General features: G+C 37.5%; 1 long non-coding RNA gene across 1 annotated transcript; it reads left to right on the top strand.

Moving 5' to 3' along the window:
• The first annotated feature begins 18318 nt into the window (after positions 1 to 18318).
• LOC141627054 (uncharacterized) lies at positions 18319 to 22283 on the top strand. Its single transcript, XR_012536617.1, has 3 exons — positions 18319 to 20300; positions 20399 to 21709; positions 21800 to 22283. It is a non-coding gene; the product is annotated as an uncharacterized LOC141627054 (long non-coding RNA).
• The last annotated feature ends 2182 nt before the right edge of the window (positions 22284 to 24465 follow it).

Here is a 24465-nt window from a genome sequence, read left to right as displayed (position 1 = left end):
TATTATGACTAGCTAATTCTCTTTGCTAGGATTAGGGGATTCGATGAATGAATGGTAATTGCTAAATAGTTTATAGATTTTTCGTTATTGTTTAAGTCTATGTTGTTAATCGCTGCTTTAATTGTATCTTGCTGATTGAATCGATGCAATTAGCCTTTTTAACCTTGGTAAGCCTTGACCTAGACCGGAAGGTTGGAAGGGGTGAGACCTGCAGCGAGCATTAGAATGCTTTAGTGAGGGCGGAAGCTAAGTTAATAGTATTTTAGGGCGAATTGAGACCGGAAGGAGATATTCATTGCCCTTTAGACCGACACATCGACTAATCTGTGACCTTAACTACAATTAATTGACGTTCATTGATGAACCGACATCCTAGTTTCCTTTCCCTCTGCTTAATTTCTCTTATTGCTTCTTAATCTCTTTAGTTTAGTTAAAATAATTCAAAACTCCCATTGTGACTTTAGACAGACCGAATAGACAAGTAGATAGTGATCGTCTCCCTGTGGAGATCGACCCTACTTACTGCTAACTTTTGTTAGTGTAACTAGGTATTTTATTTTTGGTACCTGACGACGGTATCATTCCTCTCACCCTCTTCCCCTTTCAATGGTTTTCTCACGATAATGTGATTGGTAGTGTGGTGATGCGAATGCGAATCAAGATATTGATCAAACTAATGATTCGAAGTTGGTTAATGAGCTGGACGAATTGGTCGTGAACACTCACGATAATGGCCTAATGTTGGTTCGTAATTTTCAGCCCTTACGCTCCAATGATCCTTCCTTTGTTAATTTGCTAAGTGTGGAATATGGGGACTGATGGGGAGCACACCAAGGCACCCGCTGCACGCACACCAAGGAGGACGAAATCCCGCTGCACGCACACCAAGGAGGACGAAATCCAGCTGCTTGTTTTCTTTATTTTTCAGCAACTTTTCCTTGTTTTCTTGCATGTTTCCTTGTGGAGACAACTTTTCCTTGTTTTCTTGCATGTTTCCTTGTGGAGACAACTTTTCCTTGTTTTCTTGCATGTTTCCTTGTGGAGACAACTTTTCCTTGTTTTCTTGCATGTTTCCTTGTGGAGACAACTTTTCCATGTTTTCTTGCTTGTTTAATTGTTAGCCATTGGATGTATTTTGGATGGTTAAGATTAGAAGGACTTGGGCTATAAGTAAGCCAAGTTCCCAAGTGTAATTTTCAGAAAATTCATAACAAAACACTTGTGTTAAAATCGTTTCTTGTTTGGAAACAAAACTGGTTTGGTTGAAACGCGATTTCGATTAAACTTTCGAGTTGTTGATCAATAGGTCTTGGTCTCACTCACCTTGATCAAGTAATAGGTCTTACTTGTTCAAACACTATCCTTTTATTTACAAAAATCAGAACGGGTCGTACCTAGTACGTTCGGTTCGCCAAAAACAGTCCATCAATTTTACTCTTTTGTTCTTAAAATCAAACAGTTACAAGTCTGCGCGTACCTAGTACGAACAGTCCACCGTACTGTCCAAATCATTTTTATTTCCGCTGCCCAATTCGTATCATTTGTGGTATCAGAGCTTCGGCTCTTGATCCTTGTTTAACTATGTCGGTGGATTTCAGCAGTCCAGAATTCATTCATCAATTACGGGAAGCCTTGAAGCATGCTCGTGAAACTGATGAGCGTTGGCAACCTAGAAGAGGAGAACGAATTGTTGATGCATTCAAAGCGAGTGATCTTCCTGAATTCGTTGGAGGGGCTGATCCCGAGGCCTACTTAGAGTGGGAACGGAAAATCGATCGTCTATTCGATTTCAAAGACTTGGATGATGATAAGAGGTGTGGGTTTGCAATTCTGAAATTAAGCAAAGGAGCATCGCTGTGGTATGAGGCGATGAAGGCTAAGAGGGTCCGAGAAGGCAAAGAGAAAATTGATTCTTGGGTATCCCTGAAACGCAAACTACGGAAAAGGTATGTACCATCGACCCATAGGCTGTCTACTTATCGCAAAATTGCTGATTTTAGACAAGGCAAATTGAGTGTTAGCGAGTATTTAGATGAATTTCAGAATCTTGCTATTATGGGTGAATTGGAAGAAATAGAGGAACAAAAAATTGCTCGATTTTTGCGTGGTTTAAATTATAACATTGCTAGCACGGTTGAGTTATACCAATATTCTGATTTTGATACTTTGTGTAGTCTTTGTTTGAAAGTTGAATCCCAAGGGAAAACTAAGTATGGGAGTGGGTCGAATTCAGAATCGAGTAAGCCTAAAACGTGGTCTAAACCTGAGTTTAAATCTTTCGGTACTCCAACTAACCAGGCCGTGTCTAACACCTCGATTGGCAGCCCTAAAAACACCGCTGGTCAGTCCTCTAAAACCCCGGGAAAAGAGACTAGTTTGGCTAAGGTTCGATGCTTTAAGTGTCAAGGATTCGGTCATTATCAAAGTGCGTGTCCTAATCAACGAGTTGTGACCTTAAGAGAAGCCTTCGAGTGTCGGGATGAATTGTTGGCCGAGGAAGAACAAATGGATGAGTTTCTGATTCCTAATGATAATGAGGAAGGGGAAGAAGAAGTAGAGGGTTATGAGGCACCTAATGTCAATACTAATTTGGTTTTGCGAACATTGAAAATTGATTCTAAACCAATTGAGTCGGGACAACGGAACCAACTGTTTCATACTAATTGTAAGGTGAATAATAGATGGGTAAGTCTAATTATCGATGGGGGAAGTTGTACTAACGTTGCCTCTACTGAAATGGTGTCTAAGTTGGGTCTTAAGACCACAAAACATCCCCATCCTTATGCTTTGCATTGGCTAGATAACGGTAGTAGTGTCAAAGTTACTAAACAGGCCCGTGTGAATTTAGCAATGGGTTCGTATGTTGATGAGGTTTTGTGTGACGTTATACCCATGGATGCTTGTCATATCTTGTTGGGTCGACCTTGGCAATTTGATCGGGATGTGTTGCATCGGGAAAGTGTAATGAATATGAATTGAAAGATAAGGAAAACGAATTGTGCTCAAGCCTTTATCACCTCAAAAGTAGTGTTCTTTGCCACAAACACGGTTTCCAAGGCTGGTATGTCGTTGTTGATTGGAGAACGGGATGTGGAGCGAGCTATGGATGGTGGTGAACGGGTTTTCTTGCGATTGCTAAAGAGAATTCGAGTTCTAATGTTGTTTTGCAGGAAAATGACCAAGTTGAAAAACTCCTTACGGAGTTTAGTGATGTATTTCCCGATGAACTACCGGCTTTGGTTTGCCTCCTATTCGGGGCATTGAACATCAAATTGACCTTATTCCGGGCTCATCTCTCCCGAATAAGGCTGCTTATCGTTGTAATCCCGAAGAAACAAAGGAACTCCAAAAACAAATCGATGAACTGATGGCTAGGGGCTATGTTCGTGAAAGCATAAGTCCTTGTCTTTGTCTGCTGCTACTTGTGCCAAAGAAAGATGGGTCGTGGAGAATGTGTGTTGATAGTCGTGACGTGAATAATATAACAATCAAATACCGCTTCCCAATTCCAAGACTCGATGATATGCTTGACGAGCTTCATGGTTCGGTCATCTTCTCAAAAATCGACCTTAGAAGTGGTTACCATCAGATTCGAATGCGTGAAGGTGATGAATGGAAGACGGCTTTCAAAACGAAGCATGGGTTATATGAATGGACCGTTATGCCATTCGGTCTTACCAATGCTCCAAGTACCTTCATGAGATTGATGAACGAGGTACTTAAATCTTTCTTGGGCAGATTTGTTGTGGTTTATCTTGATGATATATTGGTGTATAGCAGGAGCATAGATGATCATTTTGAACATTTGAGGCAAGTGTTCGAAACATTGCGAAGTCAGAAACTTTATGGGAAGCGTGAGAAGTGCTCTTTTCTTGTGGAGAGCGTGATTTTCTTAGGATACGTGGTGTCCAAGGATGGTGTCTCGGTTGATCAATCAAAAATTGAAGCGATTCGATCATGGCCAGAACCTAAAACCGTTAGTGAGGTACGATCTTTTCATGGGCTTGCTTCATTTTATCGTCGATTTATTCAAAATTTCAGTACCATAACCAGCCCTATAACGGAGTGTTTGAATAAAGGAAGTTTTAATTGGGGCGGGGCTGCCAAGCAAGCTTTTGAAACGATTAAGGATCGGTTGTGTACCGCTCCTATCTTGGCTTTACCCGACTTTACTCAACCTTTCGAGGTAGAGTGTGATGCTAGTGGCGTGGGAATAGGGGCTGTTTTGATTCAGGGGAATCGTCCTATTGCCTACTTCTCGGAGAAATTGGGTGGGGCTCGATTGAATTATTGCACTTATGATAAGGAATTTTATGCTATTGTGCGGGCTCTTGATCATTGGAGTCACTACCTTCGTCCTAACCATTTTATATTGCATTCCGACCACGAATCCTTAAAATATATTAATGGGCCGCAGAAGTTGAATCTTAGGCACGCAAAATGGGTGGAATTTTTACAATCATTTCACTTTTCATCCAAATATAAAAATGGGAAGAGTAATGTTGTAGCCGATGCTTTGTCTCGTCGGTATACCTTCTTGTCCACACTTGATGTCCGTCTTTTGGGCTTTGAAACTTTGAAGGATTACTATGGTGAAGATGGAGATTTTGGTGCTATATATCTTGAGTGCAAATCAGGAACTAAGGGAGAGTATTTGATTCAAAACGATTTTCTTTTTAAAGGAAATCGACTTTGTGTTCCTAAGCATCCGATTCGGGAACTACTTGTAAGGGAGGCTCACGGTGGAGGGCTAGCTGGTCACTTCGGAATGGCTAAGACCGTGGAGATCTTGAAAGAGCATTTCTTATGGCCACGATTGCAAAAAGATGTTCACAATATCGTGGGTAAGTGTGTTACTTGTCAAGTTTCGAAGAGCAAGTTCAAACCAGGTGAATATACTCCTTTGCCAATTCCGGTCAGGCCTTGGGACGATGTTTCTATGGACTTCATTGTTGCTTTGCCACGCACTCAACGTGGGAAGGATGCTATTATGGTGGTGGTTGATCGTTTTTCCAAGATGGCTCATTTTGTTGCTTGTCATAAAACCGATGATGCTTCTAACGTGGCTGATTTGTACTATCGGGAAATTGTGAGGTTACATGGCATTCCGAAGACTATTGTGTCAGATCGGGATTCTAAATTCTTGAGCTATTTTTGGAATACATTGTGGAGGAAAGTGGGTACAAAGTTGCTGTTTAGTACCTCTCACCATCCTCAAACCGATGGGCAAACCGAAGTCACAAATCGAACTTTGGGAACTTTGTTGCGTGGGCTTGTGAGCAAGACACAAAAGGATTGGGATCTCAAACTTTCTCATGCCGAATTTGCTTATAATAGGTCGCCTACTCATGCTACGGGTCATTCACCGTTTGAAGTTGTATACGGTATTAATCCTTATCTTCCTTTGGATTTAATTCCGTTGCCTAAAGATGAATTGGTGCATAAAGATGCCGAGTCCAAGTTGAAAGCAATGTTGAAACTCCACGAGCAAGTTCGGGCCAGAATTGAAGCCGTGAATGCAGCCTATAAACGGAAGTCAAACAAGAATAAGAAGCCAAGGGTGTTCGAGGTTGGAGACTTGGTTTGGGTGCATTTGAGAAAGGAGCGATTTCCAAGCAAACGGAAGAATAAACTCATGCCTAGAGCGGAAGGTCCTTATAAAATTGTGGGGCGAGTCAACAACAATGCTTACAAAGTTGAACTTCCGGTGATTATGGTGTTCACGCCACTTTTAATGTTGGTGATCTCTCTCCTTACTTGGATGACGATGGCCTAGCTGAATTGAGGTCAATTCCTTTTCAAGGGGGAGGGGATGATGCGAATGCGAATCAAGATATTGATCAAACTAATGATTCGAAGTTGGTTAATGAGTGGACCAATTGGTCGTGAACACTCACGATAATGGCCTAATGTTGGTTCGTAATTTTCAGCCCTTACGCTCCAATGATCCTTCCTTTGTTAATTTGCTAAGTGTGGAATATGGGGACTGATGGGGAGCACACCAAGGCACCCGCTGCACGCACACCAAGGAGGACGAAATCCCGCTGCACGCACACCAAGGAGGACGAAATCCAGCTGCTTGTTTTCTTTATTTTTCAGCAACTTTTCCTTGTTTTCTTGCATGTTTCCTTGTGGAGACAACTTTTCCTTGTTTTCTTGCATGTTTCCTTGTGGAGACAACTTTTCCTTGTTTTCTTGCATGTTTCCTTGTGGAGACAACTTTTCCTTGTTTTCTTGCATGTTTCCTTGTGGAGACAACTTTTCCATGTTTTCTTGCTTGTTTAATTGTTAGCCATTGGATGTATTTTGGATGGTTAAGATTAGAAGGACTTGGGCTATAAGTAAGCCAAGTTCCCAAGTGTAATTTTCAGAAAATTCATAACAAAACACTTGTGTTAAAATCGTTTCTTGTTTGGAAACAAAACTGGTTTGGTTGAAACGCGATTTCGATTAAACTTTCGAGTTGTTGATCAATAGGTCTTGGTCTCACTCACCTTGATCAAGTAATAGGTCTTACTTGTTCAAACACTATCCTTTTATTTACAAAAATCAGAACGGGTCGTACCTAGTACGTTCGGTTCGCCAAAAACAGTCCATCAATTTTACTCTTTTGTTCTTAAAATCAAACAGTTACAAGTCTGCGCGTACCTAGTACGAACAGTCCACCGTACTGTCCAAATCATTTTTATTTCCGCTGCCCAATTCGTATCATGTGGATTGGTTGTAGTTGGTTGTTATACTTTTGTCTCTGATTCATGAGGTGCGTCCTCGGCTGAGTGGAGTCACTTGCGGGAGTGGCTTCACGCCCTTGATTCGCCCTTTGTGGAACCCGCCACAAAAGGGGATGTGCACATTAAGGAACATGGGTTTGCGCTCGGTATTGATGAGCGTAGCTTAGGTGGGAATGGCTGCGGTCCCCCACTGGCGGTGAGCATTACTGGTTGCGGCCATAATCTGGCAGGACTTGGGCTTCGGGCAGTCAGAGGAGTGTTGGTGATTGGAGGAGGTGTTGGGTGTATGTTTGTTGTATCTAGCTTTGTGTGTTCTTTCAGTTACTGACCTTGTGTGTTGTTGTTTGTGTTTTCAGTTACTCCAAGTCAAACTCTGATGGTTACTGTACAACAATCCATAATCTGGGTAACTTCTGGTGAAGACAAACTTCTATCATTATCATCATAATCACAAAATATTAATCCGCATATTATTTAATCACCCAAAATATAATAATGAGAATATTCTGTGCTACCTATAAAATCACATGATCGTTTTTAACTATTATTATCAGTCAACCCTCCAAAAATCATCACCATAATCATATGTTCTTGGAGGGTGTGTTCAACACAATTATAATCATAAACATGTTGAAAAATTATGCAATTTTATCAGTACTTTTACTGTCATGGTTGAATGTTTGTTTGTGTTATAGACCAGTTGGTGGTGAGCAGCCATTATCAAAGATCAATGTTTTGAGTACTACTTTTGCTCTTCACCCTAATGCTTCTGTTAAAGCTTCACCACTTGTTCTGAGTTTGAAGGTAATTGTTGAAACATGGGCACGTCAACTTTTTAGTTTATCGGGATAGTGGCGGAACTAAGGGGGCTAGCAGGGGCAGTTGCCTTGACCAATAAAAAGTTGAAACTCTTTAGATTTGCTACTCCCTCCGTACTAGTAAATAGCTTTTTAGTCAAATGTAAACATGGGGGGAAGTGCACCGTCTTTAAAACAAATCTCTAAAGACTATAATAACAAATGTAACATTAGGATCTTTTAGTAAAGATCTTATAGTTAAATGTTGATTTGCAGTTTAACGCACCTGTTTACCCAGATTCTAAGTTCACGCATATCAAATCAGACTGGTGGCCCCTCCCCACACTTTTAGAGTTGAAGATCGGATGAGGCCGATTAGATCTGTAAAGAAAATCATGGCCACCATCAAGAATCAAAGATGATGCCACTTTGCTGTGTCTTCGATGGATAGCTGAGAGAGATTTTCTGCAACAAGTTGCAGTAGACATGCTGAAATAGGAGTATCAAATTAGAAATATGTTGCATCAGATAGTGCTACATTGACTACCATACCATTAAGAAATACTCTCTTCAGCTCATTTATATTGTCATCTTTTAACTTTAGCAATCAACCGTCATCAACAACTACTGCTTTCCAACAAAGAATATATATTATGATATGAATACTATCTCATATCACTGAGATTTGATGTGTCCTACTTGTCATTGGGGGTACTCTCCCTGTTAGAAAACCTGGACTTTTATGTTTATATTAATTAACCTGTTTAACCTTCCATAAATGTTATGCTTAACTGAGGTTTATCGCGTATCAATTTGTCACGTTTAACTCTTTAACTGACATAAATTGCTCTGCCTAGCTTTGGGGACCATGAGTTATAACTTTCATGTACATATACAGGTAATGCTTATTTGCTATGGACTATAAAATAGCTACATCTTCCAAATATTGATGATATGAAAATTAACAGTTGAGATAAATCAAACATAATAAATTTCTGAATTTTTCACTTCTAACTGATTTGCAACAAAAACAATTAATTAGCTTCTCTAAATAAAACCTCACTAACCTTATCAGTAGGTTCATTAGAGGTTTCATATTACGCCTTATTCCCGGATTGATTTTAAAGTTTTCAGAAGCTCCTAAGACATTTTCATGCTCATTCTTAGTCTTGATCTCATTCTTTTTCTCTTCCCCGTCCCTGCAAATTTTCCCATCTCTTTTTTCCTTACCTGGCATAACCATTGCCAAACTGTTAAAAAACGATATTTATTTAATCATTAAATGTGAAAAATTACTAATGAAGATTAGCAAACCGTGGAAATGAACTAATAGTTGTATATTTTAGCACATCAGAACTCAAGAGTCACTCATTGTCATTTAGACATCCATTATAAACCGCAACAGAAGCCATTCTTGATATGTATAGCAGTTTGATTATCAAAGTAACTTACATGTGCAGATTTACGGAACGACAAGAAGTAAATGAGGAGTTGAGCCTTAAGTTCTCGGTTCTCGAATGTTATGTTGTGTAGGCGTCATTTTATACGTTCATGCTCATTCTCATTCTCTTTCTCTTCCTTGTCCCTGCAAATTTTCCCATCTCTTTTTTCCTTACCTGGCGTAACCATTGCGAACCTGTCAAAAAACGATATTTATTTAATCATTAAATGTAACAAATTACTAACGACGATTAGAAAACCGTGGAAATGAACTAATAGTTGTATATTTCAGCACATCGTAACTCAAGAGCGTCAATACTACTCAACAACTCACTCATTATCATTTAGACATCCATTATAAAACCGCAATAGAAGCCATTCTTGATATGCATAGCAGTTTGATTATCAAAGCAACTTACATGATAAATTTATATCTAATACTAAATCTTGTGAATTATTCCTGATTTATAGTTTTTCATCTGAATCGGTGCTGGCCACAGTAACCAATGAACACGTATTAAAATATTGCCTGAACCATAAGATAAATTAATAAAAGTCCATTCTCAAGCTCTCCACTAAACACCCATATCCGAGTTCCAATACATGATTTATCCTCATGACCGTTAACTACTAAAGCCCGTGTTTGTTTTACAGTGATACAGGGTATTTCTTTCAGTAGGCGACGCATCCATATTAAAAAAAATAGTGAGTATTATATTTCTTACAAAAACTCGCCCGGGCCATGGTTTAGTCAAGGAGGGGATTACATTTTACTAATTTCAACAAGTCAGTCCATCAAACCAACCCGTCAATGTTTTATTTTATCTTTCATGTGAACGAAGCATATTCGTATAATATTGGACCGTGAATGAGAAAATTTAACTATCAGACTGATGGGTCGTATGAAAAAAACAGCTTCATATATGATGTCGTAGAAGAGTGCAATGAGTAGTACAATAGGTGCTACATTGCTACGAAGTGTTTGGAGTCTCGGAACATTTAACTACGTAAGTAGGAAGGATAAGGTTGTATCGAGAAGGTTATAGAGCAGATGATGATGATGATCGGTGACCAAATTGCAATAAACCCAGTAAAGACAGGCGTGCAGCTTTCACACTCTTTCAAAGCTTGTTAGTAACATGGTAAAATCTCTCATCCTTGGGCCTAGATGGACACCCATTAGTAAATTACATACATACAAGGAGCTCTCTACAATGATTATGCTATAGCGAGAGTCTAAAAAACAAAGCCAGAAAAATTACAGTGCATCAAAAATTCCTATTTTCAGATACTACTCTGTACAGAACAATAGAATGGCGCCTCGGTATATAATATGCTTATCATACGACCTAAAATTCCCACATATTCATCCTGCATTCACGACCCACAGACCGAAAATGGACTGAGATTCGTACAGGCTATCAATAACATTCATGGGCACACATCGTAGGCATCGAAAACACCGCTACAGCGGAGCACATAACATTTCACCTATCTATAAATTAAAACGCTTCCTGAATACAGCTAAAACCGGAACTGGATCCGTAATCCTAAACCCTAAACCCTAATCCGAAAGAACCAGCAAATAAAATCAAGCTGTTACATATGAAACGCACAAACCACCTCAAATGCTACTACAACATACTTGTGAAATGTATTGCCCAATCGAAACCTTATAGTACTGCTCCCTCCGTCTCAATCATTTATTTAGTTTTTTCATAAACAAATAATTAAGACAAAATGAGTACTTCAGTTAGTTAATTGTGTGCAGAAATTTAAACAAAGGTAAACAAATGACGGAACGGACCTCAATAAGATTAGAGCCACGTAGGGAAATAACTTGCATAATAGATTGACCGTGTTGAAGAAGGACATTAACATCTTCAACTCCTCTCTTCAAATCCTTCCTACCTCCTCCCATTTTCTTCGATAAATAATTAAACAAAGTTAGATGTGCATTTTATGAAACACAATCATTAAAAACCATTGCAACTTTCTAATTAGCAAGAATTTTCGTTCATGCATGATGCATCACAGTGATTAATAACTACCAGAAATTAAAATTGGCCCAAATTATTGCATGCAATTATTGTAAACCTTTAAAAATCCCCAAATTATTGCATGGAGTCAATTTAAACCCAAACCCAAAAACTAAACTCTAAATTATTTAATTTAATAATTCACAATCAATAAATAACCTCAATAGTTAAATCACAAAAATGAAAAGGGCAATGTACCTGCTACATTTTCGTATCAGGCAGGATTCAAATCGTGATAGCTTTGATGTGCTACGACTATGATGAGTAGTCAGAAAATGAAAGGAATCAGAAGAAACTAAAGTAGAGAAACAGATGGCGGCCATGTTAATAACAGCTGCAAAAGAGAGAAGGAAAGAGAGAGAAGTGGCAGTGAGAAAGAGAAAGACGAAAACAAGGTCGGAAAAGGAAAGGAAAACAACAGGAAAAGGACGGATGTACCGTGTTGAGACACAGGGGCAAAACCGGCAAAATTGCTATATTTTAGCGTGCTGGCTACAGTAGCACTCCTTTAGGATTTTAAAGGAGTATGGATAGAGTTTATTTTTTGTGGTGTTTTACAAAGAAGTATAAAAAAATTCGACTTGTATAAAATAAAAGCAATCAAAATTCGCTAAATTATAAGATAAAAAATTTAGTCGATGAAATAGAAAAGAAAAATAAATTAATAAATCATAAATTAGTAATAAATATAAAACTGAAATTGAAATTTTAAGTGGGAATTAACAAAATTTAAGATATTATGTATGCGGTAATTGTACTCGATATTTATTTGTGAATTATATTTAACAAGTTATGTTTATTTTTTTCGATCCTAAAATTTATTGATATATATATATATATGGGCTACCCCCGATTTCAAATCCTGGGTCCGCCCCTGAATATGATTAACTTTACATTAGTAACAACTAGAAATTAATATTGAACGGATTTCGTTAATATTGTTACTTAAGAGCAATTACCATATAGCTAAAGTGTAATTGGATTGTATGTACTATCCTTTATTTAATTTTGTACTCACTATTGTTGTTGTTCGATTATTCAATTAGTCTCACTATAGACGGATATATCCATCTATAATGAAAGACAGGTCAAATATGCTTAAAGTGGTGACATTTTTGGACCTTACCATGCAACTTGTTGCTTGTCTTATGCTTAAAGTGGATGGATATTTGCCCCGTCTATAACTATAGACCGATATCTCCCGTTTATAATGAGAATTTGTGTAGATTAAACCTTTAACTGGATTGTTGAGGTTCTTTAATAGTTAAAGTTAGTTAAGATTTGGATACATTTTACTTAGCTAATTTTAAGGAGATATAAATTTTATAATTAACATTAAGGTAGTCAAGATTATTAATTAATTATTATATTTGGATTTCAATAATCTATATATGGCCAATATGGGTAATATGTTGCGGAATTGTCCTTATCCCCAGACCTTTAAATCATCTAAATTCACCCATCATTCTATTTATTTAGTCTTAGTTCTTTTGGGGATATGAAGAGTTGAAGACGCTATTGGCGTTGTGTTAATTGACATTTTCATGATATAAGAGTATCTTTGAAGATTTCTATATATTTAAAATAAGGTTTAAAATATAAGAATCATATTATTCATCATTAAGGACTAGATTATAGAAGTAATTTAGCATTGTTTATTAGATTACGCATCTACAATCGCGACTCAAACTCTTGCAATTTAGGATAGTTCACAAACTGTAGAAGAGTAGTTACGACCTTCAAGATAGTAGTATGCTTGTTTCCACACAAACACCATTACATTAACAACATGTTAAACCACTAACTTAACCCCCACTGTTCAGGGGCGGATCTAGGGGGCCCGGGTGGGCAGGTGTCCACCATGAATTCTCGAAAATAAATATTTATTAGTATCTTAATTATTCAAAAAGTTAAAGTGGAGCAGTTGGTGAGGTAAGTTTGTGCACATGAGAGGTACTAGGTTCAACTTTAGTGTTATGCAATTTTAGTTAACTAATTTTTGCTTTTTTGGGCTTCGCCCATCAGCCCAGGTATTTCTTTGTTGTTTTTAATTTAGCCAAAAAAGTGTTAGCAGCAACACGATTTGAACTCTAAACCTCAAGATAATATACCAACTACATAATCATTGAACCACTTGTATTTATTGTTTATGTAAGTATTTGAATGTAATATATCCTATAACAAGTGATGTTATAATCAATTACTACAAAGTAAATATAATGAAATCTACTACATTTTAGAGAAAAAAATCAACCCAAAACATTATTTATTAGAAAAAAAATCAATCAAACCAATCAATTTGTCATTTTTTTACTTTCTACGACATTAGTTTAGAGAAAAAAAATTCAAATTATTAAAATGTTCTTAAATATAAAAATAATGTACTGAGATTTTTTCCCGATATCCCCCTTATAAGAAATTTCTACGTCCACCTCTGCCACTACTATCCCTACTTTTGGAGCATAACTCGAAGAAATGACACAAGTACACAAGACCCACTTTTGACATCCATAGTGACGATTTTTGTTTATTTACTCCGTGTACCATAAACAAAGCCGTAGCATAAGTATGAATTGCTATAATAGCAAAGGCGAAGTGGGCGTTAAGACATGAATGTGGATGTGCCAATCTCAAATTGTTGCAGATCAGATGATGCAAATTAAAGACTGATAGAGAGCTTGGTATGATAGATTGTCAAAATTTCTTAATTTTTTAATAAGGATTTTCAAAACCACGTTTTTAAACTTGACAAAGCTTTATATAGTCTAAAACAAGCTCCGAGAGCTTGGTATGATAGATTGTCAAAATTTTTACTTCAAAGTGGTTTTCAAAGAGGATCTGTTGATAAAACTTTATTTTTGAAATCCGAGGGTTCTGATTTATTAGTTGTTCAAATTTATGTTGATGATATTATTTTTGGATCAACTAATAATAAACTTTGTGCATATTTTTCAGAATTAATGACCTCTGAATTTGAGATGAGCATGATGGCAGAATTAAAATTCTTTTTAGGACTTCAAATTCAACAAACAAGTGAGGGCATTATGATTCATCAGCAAAAATATATCAAAGAATTGCTTAAGAAATTTGGTATGGAAAAAGCACGTTCTATCTCTACTCCTATGGCTTCAAACACGAAGTTAGTTAAAGACGAGGAAGGTAAGTCATTTGATGAAACAACTTATAGAGGTATGATTGGTTCCTTACTTTACTTAACTGCGAGTAGACCTGACATAATGTTTAGCGTATGTATTTGTGCACGATTTCAGTCATGTCCTAAAGAATCACATATGACTACGGTAAAAAGGATTCTAAGGTATTTAGTTGGTACATCTAAATTGTACCTCTGGTACCCAATTGACTGTAACTTTGATTTAAAAGGTTATTCGGATGCAGACTATGCAGGGTGTCCAGTCGATAGAAAAAGTACATCCGGTATTGCAACTTTCGTTGGACAATGTATTATTTCTTGGGCCTCTGAAAAGCAAAATTCGGTAGCATTATCCATCGCAGAGAGTGAATAGATATTGCCGCCGCACTGGTATGTTCTCAACTTTTATGGCTTAAGCAACAATTACATGATTACGGTGTTACTTTTGACTGCATTCCAATTCATTGTGATAATACTAGCGCTATCATTACTTCAAAAAATCGAGCCCAACATTCCCGTACCAAACATATAAAAATTAGACACCATTTCTTACGCGACCATGTTGAAAAGGGGAATATAAGACTTGAATTTTGTAGTACTGAGAAACAATGGGCCGATATTTTGACTAAGCCTTTAGCTAGAGAACGTTTTGAGGCATTACGATTGGAAATTGGTTTAATCGGTGGCACCTAAAAGCGTCAAAAATATTTATTTTCCTTATATGACTGACTAGTTAAGACGATATTGTATGACTGTGTCCGTATTTCCGCTGCTAAATATTAACTTTGATGAAGTGCATATTATATCATGAGATTGATTGATATTGTAATTACTTTGCAAATTAGTTACATTATATTATGTCGTAACCAATTTTTCCCAACATATTCATGTTTTTACTCCAACTCACAAATAATTCACCTACTCAAATAGAAATTGATTAACTTTATGTAAATTTTATCTTATGAGATAAAATTATGAGACCATCCCCAAGCAAGGTCAATTGCATGGTCATGACCTTGCTTGGTCATGGTTATTCAAGTAATTAGCTTTGTTAATGTGTGACCAAAGGTGGTTAATTTGTGACCGAAAACAAGAAATGGTCAATTTGTAACCAAGGTTGGTCAATAGTGATGGTCTTATTGACCTTCTATGTGTCAATTTCTTATTGGTTGAACAATTATAAAACAATAAAAAACACTACTCTACTCTACTTTCGTAACTAGAATTTGGGAAAACTTTCGTAACTAGAATTTGCTTTTAATGCATTTTATCATTTTGTACTTCCTTAATTTCAATCAATTCCATACATTTGCCTTTTTGAACACTATTCACAAGTAGGGAGAATTTTCGATACAACTTCTAATATATAGCATAAAATATAGTCATGTGAGATCTTGTTTTAATTGTGTTACTGAGTACATTGTAAATAACAAATTTTTATAATTTTTACTAATATCTAACTAAAGATATGAACAAAAGAAAACGAGCATTGATATACACGTGTATAAAGCAAATATATGGAATTGAATGAAATGGAGGAAATAGTATTTAATGTTTTTTTAAAAAATGTAGCGGTATTTTATATGTCGAATCATGTTTTTCAATAATTTTTTTAATTGTTAATGAAATCGTCTAATCATTTTTCAAAATTATCGCGTTGTTATTTAATATTTTTTCCGTAAAGTATACCATAAGATTAATATAGTCGTAAAATATTGGGGTAGTTTTTTTTTTTTATTATTATTATTAAGATATTTACAATAATAGAAAAATAACTATATTTATAAAATGTAAGAAAAATAATTGTAAAACTAAGAGAGAGAAAAGTGAGGTAGAGAATGTGGAAAATGATTGAGAATGTTGTAAAGTGGATAATAATTGGGTTGATGACCTAGGTCGCGACCTTCTGCTTGGGAGGATGAAAATAGCTCAAGGTTAATAAGGTGGAATTAAGAGTAAAATCGGGTCACGACCTAATTAGCGCGACCAATGCTTGGGGAGGGTCTGAGTTGTCGATTCCTAAACTATCTATCCTTGTCCTACTCTCTATTTCTTGCGTACAAACTACTACAATAATTTGCCTGACATCCTATTCCCTAAACTACCTATACTACTCCTACTCCTACTCCTACTCCTATTCCTACTTTATCTTACTTTAGTTTCCCTGATTATACACACCATCCCTTTTCTATTCCTATACAAACCCAATTACCATCCCTATTTAACCCATTATCTTCCCCAAATTCACTCATCCTTACCAACTTTTCTCTGTAAAACCAAATACACAACAAACACAAAAAAAAAATTCACAATTCTTCACCATGTCGTCTCCTGCAAAACGTAACTGCCAGTCGAGTTCGTCATCTTTTGTCATGCCTTCCACTGTTCCATGACCCAAATCATCACACCCGATCGCCATCACCAAGTCGTCCTCTGATTCCCATCCCTCTATACACGTGTACAAAAGACGGTCTGCGTTTCTTTACTGATTTCCTAAAATTTCAAGGATGGTGTTTTATTGCTCAGTTTCAAGGTACTGTCTATCCTATTGAAGTGACTCAATTTTTTGCTTCCGTTTCTTAACAAGACGGAATCTTGCGGGCTGTTGTGAATGGCCAGACTGTCTCATTTTCATGTGAGGAGTTTGCGAAGGAATTTCAGGTTCCGATTGGTGGTTTGGAGATTGTTCGAGGTGCTGACTGGAACGGGTTTAGTAAGGGTGACAAAATTGCTTTGAAACGGTATTTTGATGAAACGGCTGATGATACTAGTGCGGTGTTAGCTGCTCCGTTTACACCAAAGGTAAAATTTCTGTTAAATTTTCTTTGGAATACCGTAGTTCCGCGTCGGGGTGGGGGGCAAACTGGCTAGTTATGAAATTATTGCTCGGAAATCTTGGTTAGAAGGCGAAAAAGTAAATTCACCATTGTTGGTTTTTCATCGGATTCATCAAATGTCGCCAATTGTTGAATCCGTTTCTAAAATGGGCGATTTGCACTAATTATTTAACGAAATAGGTCGATTTCCAAAATAATTGTCGAAAATGGGTCCACGTAGGCTTGGAATTTACGAAGCTATGGTGAAAGGTCAAATCGCCAACGGCGCTTGGCTACTTAAGGTCAAATCGCCAAGCCGCTTGGCGATTAACTTCGACGACATATTTCCCCCTTCCCTTCCCAGATTCATACCCAAATCGCACAAAAAAGAAAAAAAAAGGCAAACCATAATATTAAAATGCTAATTATCCTCCAAAAACTACCCTGAATCTTTCAATTGGAATGATTAATTGTCAAATTATTAGTCTCTAAGTAATATCAAACAATCATTTGGATATTTCTTGCCAATTTCCATACATATTGAAGGTATTAGCTACTACTTATTTTTTTTAATTAGCAATTGATTTGAGTAGCTAGTTAGTTTAGTTTATGATTATTATTCTATCTATTTGATAGTTTAGTTGAATTTAGTTTGTTGTTAGTGTTTTAGATTAATTTAATTTGGTTATGGAGAGAAGTAATTTCCCCTTATTGTGTTATTGGAATGGTGAAGCAGTTGAAGGAGATGGGTGTGTTAGCTATGTTGGTGGAAATGAGTCTTTTATTTTTGTTAGTAGTAACATGAGCTACAATGATCTTGTTAAGGAGGTATACACAACCATTGGTGTTGATAGTAGTGAGTATCAATTAATGTTGAAGATGAAGTTTGCTAGTCTTGGATGTTTTAAGGTTGTTAGTCTTAATAATGATCGTTCTTTACAAGCGATGTGGGCTAGTATACGTCATTCAAAGGCGGGTTCTATGGATATTTATGTTGAGTTAATACCAATTCAACAACCTCAAGTTAGTAATGTAAGTGTCGTACCAAATGTGTCATTTACTAGGATGTTAAACATAATGTCGGAGAATGATGATCGGTATGTGTCATTGTTGAGAAATAATATCGGAGTAGAGGTAGGCGACGGTAATATTGAAGGGGATGAAGTTGATGATGATCTTGATTTAAGATTAGAGAATGCTAGTGATGCCGACGATGATGAGGAAGATATTGATCTTGTGTCTCCTAGTGCCCCAAATCCGGGCTTCACTAGTATTCCTAAATTGGATGCATTACATGGGGATAATTGGGTTAATTGGAAAAAGGTTGTCCCCTATGATGGTGGGGGGGGGGGGGGAGTTTTGTGTGGGTCAAACTTTTCCTAATAAGAGATCTCTGACTGAAGTAGTTACGGAGTATAATTTGAGGGTCAATCAAAGTTTCAAAATTCATGAGTCAAAACCTCACACGGTGACATATAAATGTGGGAGAAAACCTATAGCATGTAAGTGGACCTTAAGAGCCAACCAAAAAAGTGGGGTTTCTGAAAAATTTACTATTGTGAGATACAATGGTTGTCATGAGACATCATGTTTGGGAGACACCTTGCCTATAGACCACCGAAACTTGCGAAGAACTTTCATTAGTGGTGTAATTAGAAATATTGTGGAGGCAGATTGGACGTTATCGGTGAATGCTATAATTGAAATAATAATTGGTAAATATAACTACACCATCACTTATATGAAGGCATGGAAAGCTAAACAAAAAGCTATTGCCGACATATTTGGTGATTGGGAGTTATCGTACCAGTTGCTTCCCCGATACTTTGAAGCTTTGAAAGAAGCTAATCCCGGTACCGTTGTTCAATTTTTAAATTATCCAACGGATGATCCAAATGTTGTGACATTTGGTCAGGTATTTTGGGCTTTTGGAGCATCAATCAAGGGCTTTCTTCATTGTCGCCCTATAATTACAATTGATGGGACTCATTTGTATGGCAAATACAAAGGGGTGCTTATGATTGCCATGGGAGTTGATGCCAATGATCAACTATATCCTCTTGCATTTGCCATAGTTGAAAAGGAGACTACCGATACATAGTCATGGTTTTTGGCATGTATTAGATGTTTGGTTACACAACGTACTGGGCTTTGTGTAATATCTGATAGACATAAGGGCATCATGAAAGCAATTAGTGAAGAGAGGAGCGGGTGGGAGGAACCATTGGCATATCATAGGTATTGTATAAGACATCATGCGTCCAATATCAACACAAAGTTCAAAAATAGGGCTTTGAAGAATTTGTTTAGTTGGACAGCTTTTCAACATCAACCGATCAAGTTTAATAAAGGTTTAGAAAAAATTAATGAATTGTGTGTTTAGGCAAGGGAAGACTTAGATAAACTACCTTTGTCAAAGTGGTCCATGTGTCATGGTGGTGCACATCGATATGGAATCAAGACAACTAATTTGGCGGAGGTGTTTAATAATGTGTTAAAGGGAGCTCGTTTCTTACCTATCACCGCTCTTGTAAAAGTTACATTTTATAGAGTAAATTCTTACTTTGTCCAAAGACGTGAATTTGCAAAGTCTAGAATCTTTGAGGGTTTGAAGATTTCCCCCGTGGTCACGAAGTATATTGAAGACAATTTTGAAAAAGCGGCACATCATAAGGTTGAGTGCTATAATTCAGAGACCGGTGTCTATCAAGTTAAAACTGGGAGAGGTCAAAGGGAAGCAGGAAAGGGTGGTCATAGGCAAACTGTAAACTTGTCCAAAAAAACTTGTACTTGCAACAAATTTCAGATATACCATTTCCCATGTTCTCATGTGGCTGCTGTTTGTAGAACCTACAATCTAACCACAGATCAATTTATTGACCCATTTTTTACTTGTGGGGAGTACTTGGGTTCTTACAAGCCAAACTTTCATCTAATTCCCGATGAACGACATTGGCCTAATTGGGATGGAGAACATGTTTTACCAAATGATGAGTGTCGGAGAGAAAAAAGGACGTCCTTTGTCCAAAAGGCTTCGCAATGAAATGGACGAGGGACAAACGACAACAAAATATACATGCACCTTATGCCGTAAAAAAGGGCACAACAAGCGTGGATGTCCTCTTAGAAACCGTGAAATTGGTGGTCCTTCCGGGTACATTTATGTTAATTCTTACTTCGTGTAATTATTTGTTAATTAGAAATTACGTATCTGTTTTTTAATTACATTTATTTGTGTTTCCGGTCTCATTGATCCGGGTCCACTTAATCCCGACCTTCTTACATTACAAGCGGGCCACCGAAGTGAAGCGGTATGGAATGGGGTGGTAAGTTTCCCAAACAATTATATGTTGTCTATTTATTTGTAAATTAGAAATTACTTTCATTGTCGATTTTACACTAATTAATCCACATATTGATGCAGGATGAAGGTCCGTTGAGATGTAGGGTACACATGAAAGCGAAAGGAGAATTCTATTTTCAGCGTAGGGTCCGTGAGTTCATCATGAAAACTCAGTTTCAAGGAGTCTCTTGGTTTTGTTTTCTTTATGTTGATCCGGATTTGATAACGGCGTTGGTTGAGAGGTGGAGGGAGGAGACACACACCTTTCATTTTCCTATTGGTGAAGCGACGGTCACTTTACAAGATGTAAATGTCTTGATGGGTTTACGGGTAAGTGGTAGGCCGGTTACCGGGAGAAGTGACCACCATTGGCCAGCTTTGTGTGAAGAACTATTGGGACGTCCGCCATCATCGTAGGAACTAAAAGGGTTGGGATTGAAGTTGACATGGTTATGTGGTAACTTCGGTGGTTTACCACCGGATGCGGATGAGGATAGGCTCCATAAGCATATTCGTGCCTATATACTTTACTTGATTGGGACCGTGATTTTTCCCGATAAGAGCGGTAATGAGGTATGTATTCTTTACTTGCCGTTGTTGCGTAATTTGGATGAAATTGATGAATATAGTTGGGGTTCCGCCGCACTTTCATATTTATATAGGAACTTGTGTGCTGCAAGTAAGAGGGGAAAGAGTTCCATATCTGGGCCGATTGTTCTCCTACAGTTATGGTCTTGGGAACGCATTGTTGTAGGACGTCCTGAAATTGTTTCACAATATATAGAACTAGAGGGACAAGATTACCCTATCGGCTCCGAAATGATTGCGGGGATGGATCCTTTAGGATGTAAATGGTTGAGGGTGGACCGAAAGTATAAGGATCATAGGCTTGGCCTTGTCACATATAAGGATATGTTTGATAAATTGACAGAGACACAATTCACTTGGCAACCTTACACACAAGCTATTCTTCAACATCTTCCCAATATTTGCCATGAGGACGAGGATGAGTGGATTGTTGTAGCCCCTTTGATATGCTTTGAGATTATCGAGATGCATCTCCCTAATAGGTGTGTTAGGCAATTTGGATGGCATCAAACAATACCACCTAGTTGTGATACCTATCTCTTACTTCATAAAACGGATAAACGGGGAAAGACAAGAGATTATGCTTCCGAGTTTAGAGGTTATGTGGAAGAGTGGAATAATAGGAAGCAAAACATGTTGAAAAGGGGAATTCCATATAGTTGTTTCATGTCATACCATGATCCATATATGGTATGGTATCGGGAGCATACTCGTCGGATTGTTAGTCCTCACAATCGGATCTTATCCGACAAATACAATCATGACCATCATTACAATCCTAGTGCATCGGACTTGGATACTCTTGTAAGCATCATCCCTCATTTTACTCTTAATTTTTATTATGTTTCTACTTTATTGTCATTAAATAATTCATACCACTTCTTTTCTCAATAGGCGGGTGGTCATTCTTACATCTACCATAAAGTGAACGAGTACATGACAACAATGCCACCTACAATTGATCCTAACTATAGAAATTTATTATATGAGATGCAAAATACCTCCCTTACTTGTTTGGAACATGCTAACTATGGACATCTCATTCAACCGCAAAACATTCCTCACCCAAGTCCACCCCATGCTAACACACAAGTGGATTGCCTCACTCAACTTACACCCATAAAAGAAGGGGAAGATGAGGGCGGATCATCGTCTCAACCAAGGAGATCAAAGAGAAGCCGTCAAGCTAGAAGAAAGTAGTGTAGTATTATGTTACTAGTTTGTATGATATTTTAAGCTATTTTAGTTTCGTTTGTATGACAATTTAAGCTATTTTAGTTTGGTTTGTATGACAATTTAAGCTAATTTACTTCGGTTTGTATGACAATGTAAGCTATTTGGGTTATGTAATATATAAGCTACTTTGGTTTTCAAAGTCTCGTTTGGATTTGAGCATTTGAGCATTGTTGTTGTACATGATGCAAGAAGGATATGGAAAACAATTCCGGGTAAGATGAAATTATCTTGTTCTGGAGAGTTGTAGATAACATAGTCGCCATGGGAGATGACGACTTTGGTCTAAAACGCCAGCCACCATGGCAATTTTAAGCTGATTCAAATTCATCAAATTCTGCCACATCTCAAGTCGCCAAGGGGCATGACTACTTTAAGCCAAATCGCCACCTCCCCTGGCGACTTTACCCTTTGACACACTCAGCTATTTCCTCCAAATTGGCATAAATACTGCCCATTCAAGTCGCCAAGGCGCATGGCTACTCTAAGCCAAATCGCCACCTCCCCTGGCGACTTTACCCTTTAACACACTCAGCTATTTCCTCCAAATTGGCATAAATACTGCCCATTCAAGTAGCCAAGGCGCATGGCGACTTTAGTCCAAGTAGCCAAGCCCCGTGGCGATTTTATGCTGAGTAATCATGGCAAAAAAATTTAGGTTTGGTTACAATTTGAGTATAGTCGCCAACCGGGATGGCGACTTAATTACAAACCTAGGTTCGGGTATGACGTGGACCCATTTTGGGTAATTAATTTCAAAGTCGACCCATTTCGTTAAATAAATAGTCAAAATTGCCCATTTTAGCAAAAAAATCCCAATTGTTACTGACTTAAAATTTTCGAGAACTTGTGATAATCCTTATGATATGTGGGTGTCTCGGATGTTGGAGGTTAAGGGTGTTGTTAGTGCTGGTAGTTACGGTGTTGAACCGCGAGACCGTATGAGTGACAAATTACTTAAGCTTATGGGTCTCGAGGTTCGTGGACCAACTCTGATTTTGGGAGAAAAATAGTCCTCCTGCAGCTGGTGTCCCTAGTGCGTCGGCTGTGAGTGTGTTTGGTCTTGAGTCGAAGTTGGTGGAATTTATGGACCGTGTTGATTCGCGACTGAATGAGCAGTCTTCTATGTTGGCTGCCGTTGGTTTGGAAAACTACTGTTTCACTTGAGCCACGGTTCTTCGATTGGATGTCAAGTGTGGATAAGAGGTTATAAGTGTTGAGTTCGGTTTTAGCTGATGTGAATTCTGAGGTACAAGGGCATAGTTCAGTTTTGGCGAGTATTAAGGATACGTTGCGAATGGAGTTGCCTTTTCAACGGATGTATTTAGGCATGATTTCTGGATATGCTAAGGGGTTATATGCCAATGGTGGAGCGGTTATTGCTGAGGTATAAGGGATGAAGGAGGTGATGGAGAAGGTTGTCTCACAGTTTAGACAGTTTGAAGGGCGTCTTCAGGCGCAAACTGATCTAGTTACTTCTTGCTTGGACCGTCTTACTAGCCTTGAGTTCCGTACCCATTCCGACTATTCAAATCCATATAAAACCATTCCTCCAGAAAACTATGAGACTACATAAATTTTTTGTTTTTGTTTCAGCCTAGCTTAGTTCTTAGGGCCATCTTCTTCTAATTATCCTTTTCATTTGTCTTGGTTATTACTTAATTATGTTCGTAATTATATTTTGCTTCGTAGTTGCCATAGACGATGTCACGATTTCTGTTTTAAGGACTTAATCTCACTCTATTTTGTGTGCTTTTAACTTGGTTTATATACTTAGCTTTGGTTCATATTATTCTAGTCATTTTATGTTTTTTTCTCGTCTTTTCGATGATGTCAAGAGGGGGAAAAAATAGACTTGAATGCGTTATTTGCCTAAGTTTGTTCCTTGTCAAGATCATATGTCTCTTGAGGTCCTTAGGTGCTATAACTTAGCTCACTTATCAAACCAACTTAGCTCACTTATCAAACCGTCAATTCAAAGTATTTACAATTATGATTGTTTTTGGGTTGAGGGGGAACTAAACCGTAGAAACAAATCTAGGAGACTTGTCATCATCAAAAAGGGGGAATTTGTTGGACCGTGTCTTATACGTTTTATGTTTTGATAATGACAAGTATATAATAATTGTTATATAAGTTTGCACGTAATTGTTTGTTTAGTCTTTATAGATTAACGAGGTTACAAATTGCAAAATGACGATTTGATAATGCGATTTGAGTTCGTGATCAAGACGATGAAAGGAATTTACATCTGAAGAATTTTCAAGGAAGGGATTAGTCAGTAGTTAGTTCGTCTCTCCTTTACGATATTTAATAATTGTTTTGAG

The sequence above is a fragment of the Silene latifolia genome, chromosome Y (assembly GCF_048544455.1).
Source record: "Silene latifolia isolate original U9 population chromosome Y, ASM4854445v1, whole genome shotgun sequence".
Lineage (NCBI taxonomy): Eukaryota > Viridiplantae > Streptophyta > Magnoliopsida > Caryophyllales > Caryophyllaceae > Silene > Silene latifolia.
The sequence above is the reverse complement of the archived record's forward strand: the minus strand, read 5'-3'. Positions and strand labels throughout refer to the sequence as shown.